At 39.6% G+C, this 13,252-nt stretch overlaps 1 protein-coding gene across 7 annotated transcripts in view; it reads right to left on the reverse strand.

The window, feature by feature from the left end:
- The window catches only part of MECOM (MDS1 and EVI1 complex locus), a 562,843-nt gene that overhangs the window by 230,623 nt on the left and 318,968 nt on the right, over positions 1-13,252 (reverse strand). The window lies entirely within an intron of this gene.

Here is a 13,252-nt window from a genome sequence, read left to right on the forward strand (position 1 = left end):
TGCCAGTAGAGGTATAAAGATAACACCTATCTGACAGGAGTGGAGATTAGGCACAAAGGCTAACACCCAATCTTATCTTACATTCGCAAGAAGGATCTAGGGCTTTGTCTTTTGTATACTGCTTTGTTTCCCACATCCATGTGGTCCCCTAGCAGTTCACCACACTAATCTCTCAACAAGCTCTAGGTACAAGGAGCTTCTTCATTAAAAATCACTTGACACTCTTTCTCTCAAGCCTGACCACAGTCAACCAGGGTGGAATCAACTTAACAGCTCAGTGAAGTTTCCTCTTTGAGAAGTGAAGTATCATATGGTTAATTCTCTCCAGAAGAATGTTTCACCATGCTAGAAAAAAAGAATGTCCTAAAAGTGACAAATGCCAATAAATGGCTACTAAAGATAGATAAGGCTAGAGTCACTCATCAACAAGCTCATACAATGATAGAGCATGTTTTAGGATAAAAGAAATGGTTCTCTAAGGAAAAATATATAATAGCCTGGGTGCAACCTGTTAGGCCCGGGACGTAGAGTCCTCACATGCATTCACACATACACACCCACAAAGAACACAGGCAGAGTTACTGTCCCTTGTATCCAACCTGACCTCAGAAATAACTGGCTTGAGGCGTTCAGAAACCAATGCCAAGTAGAGGGTCATCACTGCTCTCCCCCCTCATCCCTTCGTATTGTTTTTGTTTCCCTTCTAGCGCCTTTATTTGGGAGTTCCATTTGGCAGTGAAATCTGAAGTCATTAGAAATTTAGCAGTGAATGTTGGATTCCCTCTTATTGCCCAGCCACTGAATCTATCTTTCTGTATCATGAAAGAGCAAAAGCCTATGGAAGGCCTATGGATTAGAGGAGAGACAGACAGACGGACCAGGGAAAGCTGATCTAAAAAAAAATAGTATGACAAGATCTCAACACTGAATCCAGAAATTCATTTATGGCAAGACTGATGTCTTTCAGTAAAAGCACATATAACTGTTTACCAAATAGGACCACAGTCCCTCTGCCCAGGAGGCCACCAAAGGACCCGAGCATTGCCTCTGCAGCCCTTCCTGGAAACAATACACCCTTGTTCCATGGCCTCCCAGCTGTGACAGGCATGATAAAAATGGAGATTGTTTTTATACTCTATGTGCTGTTTCTTCACTGACAGCAGCATGGTTATTCGCCAAATAATCAGAGTATGTTGGCATTTTTATAAATAAAGTGCTTGGTTTTGACAGTAATCTGTGCAGGGAGGACTTGGAGGATGGACAAAAAATGTCTTCTTTCCCATGCATAGGAACAAGGCATCCTTGGCTATTTATCAGCACACTGAAATTTCTTTTGACCAAAAGGCAGCCAGGAGCACAGCTATGACATCAGCCCAGCCGAAGCCCTGCTCTCTCCGACAGGACACAGGGAAGCGTTTCTTTCCTCCATGGTTTGCAGGAATGTGTTCCTGGGGCTTCCTGCGTTATACAAGAAGGATTTTATTTCACTGGAAAAGAGGCCTGGGGGTTGAGAGGGTACGGGTGCAGAAACTAAGGCTCAGTAAGCTCCTACGGCGCTCTGGGCTTACAGAAATTGTTTTGTTTCATCCTCACTATAGCCCTGGAAGGTGGGTATTATTGTTCCCAATTTACAGACGAGGAAACCATGCATACTTGGGTAGGGTAACAAATGCCCTGGCCACAGCAATCTGCCCCAGAAGGAGTCAGAAGTATAGAGACAAAGTATGAGAAAAGGAGATACACATTTCTCCTTTAAGAAAACCTTGTGTGTGTGTGTGCGCGCGCGCGTGCACACGCGCGTGAGCGTGTGTGTGTGTGTGTGTGTGTGTGGCTGAAGAGTTTTAAGCACATACTCTGCTCTATACACTTAATATTTATTGTGTGAAAAAAAGATTTCACAAGGGCACCTGGGTGGCTCAGTCGGTTAAGCATCCGACTTCGGCTCAGGTCATGATCTTACCATTTGTGAGTTTGAGCCCTGTGTCAGGCTCTGTGCTGACAGCTAGGAGCCTGGAGCCTGCTTTGGATTCTGTGTCTCCCTCTCTCTCTGCCCCTCCCCTGCTCATGCTCTGTCTCTCTCTCTCTCTATCAAAAATAAATAAACATTAAAAAAATTTTTTTTAAATATTTCACAGTTTTCTGAAAGTATTTTTATAGAAAACATCCTTTTACACTTCATTTAAGAAACCCTCTAGGTAGGGGCTTCTGATGACTCAGTCGGTTAAATGTCTGACTCTTGGTCTCAGGCCAGGTCATGATCTCACAGTGAGACTGAGCCCCGCATCGGGCTCGGCCATCATCGTGGAGCCTGCTTGGGATTGTCTCTCTCTCCCTCTCTTTCCGTCTCTTTCTCTCTCTCTCTTTCTCTCTTCAAATAAATAAATAAATAAATAAATAAATAAAACATTTAAGAGTAAAAAATGAAACCCTCTAGGTAGGAGGTAGATTTAATTATTACTTGGTAAATGAGGAAACTGTCTTTCTGGGATTGTTGGCCAAGTACCAAGGTCACAGCTAATGGGTAGAAAAAAGGGACTCAGCACAGATCTTCTGATTCTTCTTCCCTGGTGCAATGTCTTCCACTCCACTCTGATACTCTCTCATTACCAAGCATGGTGACACTCAGAAACAAAACCTTCCTGCCACTGGTGTAGGAAGAGGGTGATGGCTATGGGCTGGGGCCTTCGCCATTAATACAGTCTGCCAGGAAGAACTTGTTCAGACAAATGGAAGATTCAACCATGGGGACTTTTTCCTGAGGGTATTTCCACAGCCTCTTCTCATCTCTCTCCTCCCTTCTCCGCCAACTCCCTCTTACCAGTAAAGTCAAGCCACACTTGGTACAGAAAGCAGTTACCTTACAGACTGTGGCTCTGACTGTCACCGCACTTCATACTACACACAGCTCGTGTTTTGCAGGCAGCAGAATATGAAATCAAGAATGATTGATACCAGAGTATAGAGTCTAGCCTGGCATGACTTTGCGAACTCCTAGCTGAAGAGGGAAGTCTTCCGTGAGCTTCTGGGTGGGACGGGAACAGAAGTACCCCCAAATGACAGTGCAGCAGCAGACCATTCACAAAACAGGAGCAAGACTAAGCATCAGTTTGCGTCAACTGTAGAAGTATACCTGAGACTGTCTTTCCAGCAACCACTGCAATCTGGGCGGGATGGTCTTTCAGCCAGTGGGTTACTGTTCTGCCAGTCAAATTCCAAGTGAACAAACATTTAGAAACCCTGCTCTCTGGGGCGCCTGGGTGGCTCAGTCAGTTGGGCGTCCGACTTCAGCTCAGTCATGATGTCACAGACGGTGAGTTTGAGCCCCACGTCAAGCTCTGTGCTGACAGCTCAGAGCCTGGAGCCTGCTTCAGATTCTGTCTGCCTCTCTCTCTACCCCTCCGCCACTCATGTTCTGTCTCTCTCTCTCTCTCTCTCTCTCTCTCTCTCTCTCTCGCCTTCAAAAATAAACACACATTTGGGGCGCCTGGGTGGCACAGTCGGTTAAGCGTCCGACTTCAGCCAGGTCACGATCTCGCGGTCTGTGAGTTCGAACCCCGCGTCAGGCTCTGGGCTGACGGCTCGGAGCCTGGAGCCTGTTTCCGATTCTGTGTCTCCCTCTCTCTCTGCCCCTCCCCCATTCATGCTCTGTCTCTCTCTGTCCCAAAAATAAATAAAAAACGTTGAAAAAAAAATTTTTTTAAAAATAAAATAAACACACATTAAAAATATTTTTTAATAAAATAAAATAAAATAAAAATAGAAACTCTGTTCTCTGCAAGAGAATTTAGAAATCCGGAATAAGGGCCATGATATAATGGCTGAAAAATGAAATCTATCCCTCACCACCACTTTTTTAAGGTGTATTTAATAATTCAATTCATCCCCTTTAAAAGGGTAAATTTAGCACTGTTGGATAGTTTAGGATAAGTGTGTCTGACGGGCATGTAAAAGCCCCATGACATTCTACATGATAGCCCTCTAACACCAACAGACCTCAAATCTAAACTGAGACACTGTTGGAGAAGATGGAAAATTGAGTTCAATCCTAACTTGGTTTTTGATCCTTCGAGAACACTGAACGCACTGTATCAACTAACATATACAATCTTCTGACATCTCAGTGGCCTGTATTTCCTTTCTAGAAGTCGGCTGGCAAAGTCCACTATGCCTTCCAGCTTCCCTTTAATAAAGAAAGTAAAATAACTATTCGGAATGTTATTTATGATTGGGTCTGGGGGTGATAGTTGCCAGATGTGAGATATTTCGTGTAAACTATTAAAAGATAAAGATCCCTGAAGTTGTATTTCTACAAAGCAGAGATAGAAACCAAAGGGTCAGAACAAACACTGCAGCTTCCATAATGTGTAACACTAAACTCAGTTCAGCAACCCTCTGTGCCTGGACCTGAACCAGGCACTGGAGGTGAAAATAGGCTTAGAATGCAGCAAAGGGCTGAGGCAACATGGTATAAATAGGGGATATGCCAACAGTGCTAGCAGGCAACGGCACTACAGGAGCCCCGAGAAAGAGGTGGGATTATTGCCTTTTGGAAAAGCTTGAGGAGGCTCACAGCAGAGGTAAGCCTTGAACGAGGCTTGGATGGATGAATACGATTTTGCTGCGGATCTACGGAGAGGATGGGAGAAAGGGCACTCCAGGCAGAAAACAGCATTGGCAAAACATTAGAAGAGAATGCATAGCTACCCTTGAGTGTATGGGGCAACGTTCTATTCAGAGAAAGAAAAAAGTATGCCACCTGAACCCTTCCAGGATGTTGTTCTGAGAAGTATATTAATTTCAGATGTAAAACCATTTTCTTTGTGTACAAGTAAATACAGTAATTGAAGTGACAGAATAGACATGTAGAATTTATTATCTGAAAGAAAATCTAATCAATTGGTATTTCATTTGGAAAAGTTGATGAAATATTAGGGAGAGAGTGGCCTTTTAATCTTTGATTTTTAGATTCGGAGAGAGAGCTTAATTTTCAGTGACAAGGTCACTACTAGTTGAATGGTCTCCTTTTGCTTCCCACAGAAATGATGGTTCTCTCGTTCTTGAATTATTTATTAAAATCAGGCTTCCATAGTCAGAGTTTATTTAAACACTTTTTTTTTGTAGATCAGCAAATTAAAATCATGTTACCTTTGTTATTTCTACCAGTTCAGAAAGGGTATTAGAGTTCTTATGTGATATTAAACATTAATTTCATGAAAGTGTTATTGGTATGTAACAAAATCCTCTCTTTTCAATCCGTGCTAATTAATATTCAATGCAATAAGTACACATGTATTTAATACTATTATCATCAAGGAAGGGCAGAGGGTTCAAGTCATTGCAAAGGACAATGTGGGTATATTTTATCTCTTGCTAATTAGCAAAATTAGATGAGCTTCTGGAAGATTATTTGAAAGCAAAGGTTTGCCAAGCCTACTTTCAATAAGCAGTTTTTATGCTCCCAATAGCCTAAGACTCAACTCTTAGATGACAAATATAAATCTTTTGGTACATCCATCATGGTTAAAGCAAGCCACTTCCAAGGTCAACTATAGGGTCAGAAACAAAAGGCATGCCAAATAGCCACATATGCAAAATCACAGACATCAGTTCATCTGAAACAAATGCTCTACCTTGCAAAAGAAAAATTATTTTGTTGTTTGCATTTATGATAATGTGCTGACATAGCTTGATTTGGAAACATAATGAAACTTGTGTATTCTTTTGCCAATTGGATGATATCTTCTCATAGAAGTAAAAAAAACAAAACAGAAAAACAAAACAAAACAAAAAAACAGCATAAAAACATTGACCTGTATTTTTGCCAAGACCTAGGGTCAGGGAGTAAACTCCATATCTCTTAGGCAATGTATATAATACAACAGACATTACATATATGCTTTATCATTATCCAGACAGTCCTTCTTTCAAAAGGATGTCTTTGCTAAATAAATGTGTTCTCATAACTGCCTTTGAGAAGTAGGCATGTGCTGATCCTGTAACCCTCTACACCTTCTTTGAAGCTCTTAAATACCACACTTCAAAAACATGTCCTATTTTAATTATATCATCCTGGTACATGAGAGATAAGGTGATTCCTCTACTTTCTGGATCAAAAAGAACAGGAGGATTAGACAGAAACAGCACATCAACCATCATATTAGCTGTCTCTAGATTACAACATTTGAACATTCTCTGTCCATGTTACAACTCTCATTTCAGTGTCTATGAGGAAGTTTCTGCACTTTGTTTGACCCGGCTGAACTTTGTCACAGTGCCTTCTCACCACCCCTGCCGAAGCAAGCCATTAAATCTTACCAACTATCTCTTTGTTGTCTCTCCTAGGTTCCCAGCCCCTCCTTCCAATCTTACCGAGCCAGTTAAGCTGCACTTTTCACCTTCTGTGTTGACATAAAATGAAGTAACTGCATTTATTTGATTATTGACTGCACATTTTGTCAACATCTCAAATTTTATAAGTCAACTAGATCATGTTTCAAGGCAAAGTCCTAAAATTTCATAGCTCATCTCTATTTGCTTGCTTAGAGCAAAGTAACGAAATGAAAAACCCAGAACTCTAGAGAAAGTTTGTTTAGTCTTGTCATCATATAACTGAACTAAATTATTCAGCACTGTAGAAGTGTTTTAAAACATTCTATTATAGAAAAGGAAGTTATTAGTTTTGTTAAAATATACTTGAATTTGATAGGCATTTAACCAATGCCTATGAAAGTAGAGTGTGTTGGACTGAAAATTATTAGAGTCCCGAATGCGACCTGAATTCCATGTGGTGGAGAAAGCAGATGTACCAGCTGCCAAGAGGTGCCCACTTGCTAAACGAAAATGCTGGGACTAAGGCCTCATTCCCAAGTTCAATGTCACACAAGATAGGGTCTGTCTCCTGTTCTCCACCCTCAGGGTAGAAGACAGTTGCACCTCATGCCAGAACTATAATCACCTGAGTTTTTAAAATATTTTGGGGCGCCTGGGTGGCTCAGTCGGTTAAGCATCTGACTCTTGATCTCAGCGCAGGTCATGATCACATAGTTCGTGAGACTGAGCCCAGTGTTGGACTCTGCACTGACAGTGCAGAGCCTGCTTGGGATTCTCTTTCTCCCCCTCTCTCTGCATACCCCCTGCTTGCACTCTTTCTGTCTCTCAAAATAAATAAATAAACTTTAAAAAATGAAATATTTCATGGAATATATTATGTAACCCTCTTAATGTAAACTACTAGGCTTGAGGTCATTTATATCCATCTGACTATAGAACAAGGCCCCTTCCTATTTGAAGCACTCAACTGATGCAGTTGACAGATACAGATCATTCCTTAACTGACACCCCACACAGAATCCCCTTCTGGTGACGCTCCCCGTTCCCAGGTGAAGAAACATTATTTGACATTAGAATGGAAATATTGTGGTGAGTATGCACATGGGTTCTCTTTTAAAAAGAACACAGAAATTTAAATTTTTTTAGGTTTAAGAAACTTAAACATTTTTTTAATTGGATATTCATCTTATTAGAAGTGATTTTGTGAAAAATGACAATGTTACCCTCCAATGATTCCTGACTTGACTTGAAGTCGGTCAGGTCAGACAGCCCAGAAATTATGCCATATGTTACATATCATTAGTGAGTAAGGGCAAGATTAGAATTTCCCTCTGATACTTCTATTTTGTAAGTTGTTTCAGTCTGTTATACAAGCAAACAGGTCCAGACCTGACAGGAAGGAGAATCATTCGGAATAAAAACTAGGTGAACAAGTTAAATCCTAACCAGTGAACAAAGCATCTGCCTACACAGAAGGTAGTATCTGGAGCCTAGAGAAGGGGCCAAAAAACAGACTTCCTACAGGGCCAGGCAGGTTAAGGAGATGATTGATTCTAGCTTCTTGGAGAGTGTGGTAAGGTAGGAGGCCCTGACTCTTTCCCTTCCACAATGTGTGCACAAGGTAACCAGCATCTTTCAATGCTGCACATCTAGCCTGAATCCAGAATTCTTATGTGAGATGTCCCAATTATTAAACACTGGCCATGAAGTCTATACTATGGATATAAAACAAAACATTTCTACAGCTTCTCATTCACTACCTTTGATATGTTTCAGTGGGGCATTAAAAAGACGTTAAATACAGATCTGGTAGCAAATGATGAATGCTACCCTTCAAAAAATAACCATGAGAAGGAACTACATATTGAAAGCTGAACTGCTTAAGCTGATAAATTCAGAACCACCTTAAACCAAGGCCTCCATACTTGTCCTCATCCTAAAATATCAACAAGCACCAGCTAAGTCAAGGGCCACGTTCTTTGCTGGAATCTGAAGAAAGACTTAATCCTGACCGTCATGGACCGTCATGCATTTGCAGTCAAATGGATGAACTTGCTTATAAATCTAGCATCCACTGAGTGATTTCCTGCCTTAGAGAACTTCAGGTTACAAAGGATACCCATCCATTTCTTACCTTCCTCCAGGCCTACTTCCACTTTACATCCATTATAATTCCATAACTAGAGACTTAAGATAATTGTCTGTCACTTGCAGTGTTCTATCCATCCTTTTCAGAAGAACTCTGATAAAAATCCTGGTAGATATTTAAAGGTAACACAACATAAGGAAATGCATCAACTCTACCCGTGAACTCCTTTTAAGATTCTTCAATGTCTTGTCACATAAACTGCTTCCTCCCAAAATAATATCCTTTATTTTCCCTCTTCCTTTGAAGAGAGCAGCAATGTATCCAACAAGAAACTGATGTTTCTGATGGGGCACATGGGTGGCTCAGTCGGTTAAGCGTCTGACTCTTGATTTCAGCTCAGGTCATGATCTCAGGTTTTGTGAGTTCAAGCCCCACATGGGACTCCACGCTGACAGTGCAGAGCCTGCTTGGGATTCTCTCTCTCACTCTCTCTCTGCCCCTCCCCTGCTCATGCTCTCTCTCTCTCTCTCTCCCTCAAAATAAATAAATAAAAACTTTTTCAAAAATTATATTTCTGAGACCATGAGGGTCATGTGAAATTAAACGTGACCTAATTAAATTAAATGTCAAATTACAATGTGAAATGTAAGCAGATATAGTTGCGTGGGACTTCCAAAAAAGGTTGTATGAGTCTTTTGCCTTTTCCTACTTCTTCTTTGTCCCTGTAACCTAGATTTGATAGCTGGAGCTCTGGTGGCCATACTATGACTCTAAGAAAACTTTGAGAATGAAAGTCACCAACTCTGAGGATGATGAGGCAGAAAGACTGAAAGAATTTGGGTCACTAATGTCTTCATGGGATTGCTGCACCAGCCCAGCCCCACTTACTTTCATCAAGTAGCCATAAAAACTGTGAATATAGGAAAACATGGCTAACAAATGGTTTATTAACGCTGTATTGCAAAACATGACATGTTCTATTTGTTATGATGTGTTCGATTAGCAAAACTTTTCCGGATACATGGGAAACTGTTAAAAGTGCTACTACTCATTCATTCCATAACCTTTTTTTTATATCTTCTATATGCCAGACAATAAGCACTTGAAGCTGAGTCAGAAAAGATGTCTATCTATAAGAATCAATTAAAAACTAGACAAGTAAGCAAAAAATTACCATACAGCATGGCAAGTGCCAGGATGAAAAGTATTTACAAAAGTTCATGTGAGCCCAAAAAGGAATATCTAAATCTATTATAGGAGTCAAGACTTCTTCAAGAAGGGACGAGTAGGTGGAATTTTTAAGAGTAAATAGGAATTACTGAATAAAGGGTAAAAGCACTGCAAATAGAGGAAAAGAATGTGCTTAGAGGTCACTTAACCATTACTTGAAAGCAACGTAATCACACCTAGTACAAGCCCATGACTAACTTAAAAGAACAGCAAGCACTTTCCCGGCAGAACTCCTATAAAAAAAGACCACTAAATATGGTCATAACTCTGTGTCTAAAAGACTAGACAAGAGTAAATGATGATTCAATAAACTACTAATAATTGACAGCCATGACTGATTCCATGAAAATATGTATTGACATCTGAAATGATTGAGCAAAATAAATTTTCTTTCTTATTTCTTTTTTTTTTAATGTTTATTTATTTTTGAGACAGAGAGAGACAGCGCATGAACGGGGGAGGGTCAGAGAGAGAGAGAGAGACACACACAGAATCTGAAACAGGCTCCAGGCTCCAAGCTGTCAGCAAAGAGCCCGACGCAGGGCTCGAACTCACGGACCAGGAGATCATGACCTGAGCTGAAGTCGGAAGCTCAACTGACTGAGCCACCCAGGCGCCCCTCTTTCTTATTTCTATAAAGTCCGAAGACAAAGAATACATTGATTCTTGATTTCAATGTTTTCAAAATAATAAAATAAATATAATCTATAGAAAAGAAATTTCATATAAGGAAAATAAGTGGCATATCCATTTAAGTAACATCTTCCATTATAAAAACATTTTACTAAACTCATAATAATAAAGCCTTCATTTCATTATTTTGCCTATATACACACACTCTAAATTTATATTAAACTATATGCCTATGCCTACATTCCCAAGTAATATCACAATAGAGGGCAACTGTGGTGCTCAATTACTTATATAGTTGCAGCTAAAGTATAAATTTGCTAAATTGCAAAGTGGGTAAATTTTAGATCATGATGTTGGTTATGATGCCATCACAAATGGTAACACTTCCGCCTCTTACTGTACAATGACAATAATTACTACCCAACCAATCTTATCATTTTTCATACATATTATGGTCCAGGTATTATACAAACATCTTAAATATATAATGCATTTAATCTTTTCACCACTACCAGCAAGATAAAGATATTAATCCCATTTTGCAAATGAGACAAATGAGGCTTACAAAGGTTAAGCAAATTGTCACTGACCACACAGCTAGTACGGAGGGAAGGCCATCTACACATATTTGTGACTTCAAGCTCCCAGCCTGACCACTTACTGACTGTGTGGGTTTGGATCTCACTGAACCTTGGTTTTCTCATCTAAAAGTTGGGAGCAAACATCATAGCTACCTAAGAGAACGGCTTTGAATGTAAAATCCAATACTGTACATAAAAATACTTATAAAATATACATAGCCATAAAAGTATGAACCATCATCCCCCCTGAAAAGGTGATAAAAGGATCTGCATAATAAAAACTTGAAGACAGGATATATCTACAAAAATAACTTCCAGTAAATGATAACAGAAGACAGGGATAGTTCGCTGCAAGTGTTTCTTACAGTTTTACAAGTGTCATAACACACTGGAAAATGATAGAGACCTTAAAAATATCACTTATCTCAAGTCCCACTTAAGACTGATCTCAAAATACATAGGATGGACCACATAAATTGACCCTACTATAAAATTCAAAGAGCTTGCTAGATTCATCTATTTTTTATTTTAATCTTTTAAAAGCATGTTTAGATTATATTCATTTGATTTTAGCGAAGCTTTTCTCTAAAATAAATTGCCTATACATGCACACACTAACACATGTGGAATTCCTTTTCTGTAATCCTCAAAGAGGCTTTTGATTCTTCTTCTGATTCACCAAAGAGTCAGTGAGGAAGTGCGATGCGTACCGGGATTTGGACGGCTCCAGAGTCACTGCGTACATTTACATAGAAACCAGATGGTTGTGGAAAATGTTTCTTTTTCATAAAAAAAAAAAAAAAATAGAGGTATTCCTGTGGACTCTTATCCTCAAATGGATAAAAAGTGCAAATGATAGGTGAACTAAAGAGAAGTGGCATCCAAAATAATCAAGCCCCTCATTGCATCTCAGCCACATATCCCACGGGGCAACTCCTAAGAAAGTAACATTTTACCAGGACCTAGGAAGTTGCAGGGGAGGGTCTGGGGTGTCTGTTACTCAGGGAAAGAGAGTGAAGAAGGAAAAGGGGAAACTTGGTCAAAATCTTTTATGCCCCTTGGTCTTTGAAGGCTTAATTTTTTTTTCCTCTCTAAAAAAACTAACTACAAGTTTATAATATGGGATGTTTAAGGGACTTCACTTTTTAATCTTGCAATATTAATTCCCTAATGCTTTGAACTGACAGGCAGCTCGCTGTAAATGAGCCAGAACAAGAGTCAGAGCCAGAATTTTTGTTGTACCATGACAAAAAATGTGTTATTAGTGCTCAGTGATTAATGAGCATACAAGAGGAAGGGATATAACAAGTATAAGGTTGTCTTGGTGTGTGCATGACTTGCACAATATCAGGGCAAAATACAATCGACTTCACTACGTTCTCATGTAGACACAGATACACATTTCGTATAGAATATCTGTACCATACGGGGCATTTCATTTGATATTTCATTCACATGTAGCATTCAAAAAAATACTACAAAAATTTGAATAGAGCCCCATACATGTGTGAAATGACACATACGCACAGTAAACCCTGTTTACTAATTAACATATTTATTGGTTACCTATACTGTATTCCACTCTTGTCTTAAGTCATTCAGGTTCAGTACCTAGTCATGAGTTAATTTCACTGGCAAAGCAAATTAACCAAATCTATGGTAACCCATGCATGCAATCACAGAGCATAAATTTAGTCAGAAATGCCATTAAAATTCAAACTACTGGGAAGAAAAAATAAGTTTGGCATTGAGGAAAAAAAACCCTTTTTTAACAAAAGAAAAATGAGTTTGATAAACATAATGTTCTAACAAAAGCATAGCATCCCATTTTATGAAATTTAAATTAACATTTTCTTTCTTTATGCCCGGCCACTGAAAATATTCAGAAAAACTTAAGGGCCTGCTCACAGATTATACATGTTTATGAAGCACAAATCTAATGTTCATCAGGCTCGGTTGAAGCAGAAAAAAAAGAAAGGCTAGAGAAAGTTAGGCAGGATAGGGAGGAGACAGAGGGACAAGAGACACAAAAGGGTAATCCATCAACCACATGGACTGCTCTGACTGCTCTGTGTCAAAGCTGCAAACAGCTGGGATATGCCAAGCCAACGGGAAAAGCAGCCCTGATATTTTAGGAATTAAATGAATTATAAGATAAATAACAGGACAATGACATAGCAATTGCCCACAACAGACATTAGGGGAAAGGGGGAATTTTCATTTGATTTGATCAGTGGCTTAGCTAAAACCCCTCCGGCTACTTGATCTCTTCTTATTTGAAAGGCTGGATCCTAAAAATAAACAGACCTGGCACCACCCCCACTACCCCAACTGATGAAAAGTAATTCACTGATTAAATAAAAGTTTAAAGAATGTTGTTTTCCCATAC

This window comes from Neofelis nebulosa, chromosome 5 (genome assembly GCF_028018385.1).
Source record: "Neofelis nebulosa isolate mNeoNeb1 chromosome 5, mNeoNeb1.pri, whole genome shotgun sequence".
Lineage (NCBI taxonomy): Eukaryota > Metazoa > Chordata > Mammalia > Carnivora > Felidae > Neofelis > Neofelis nebulosa.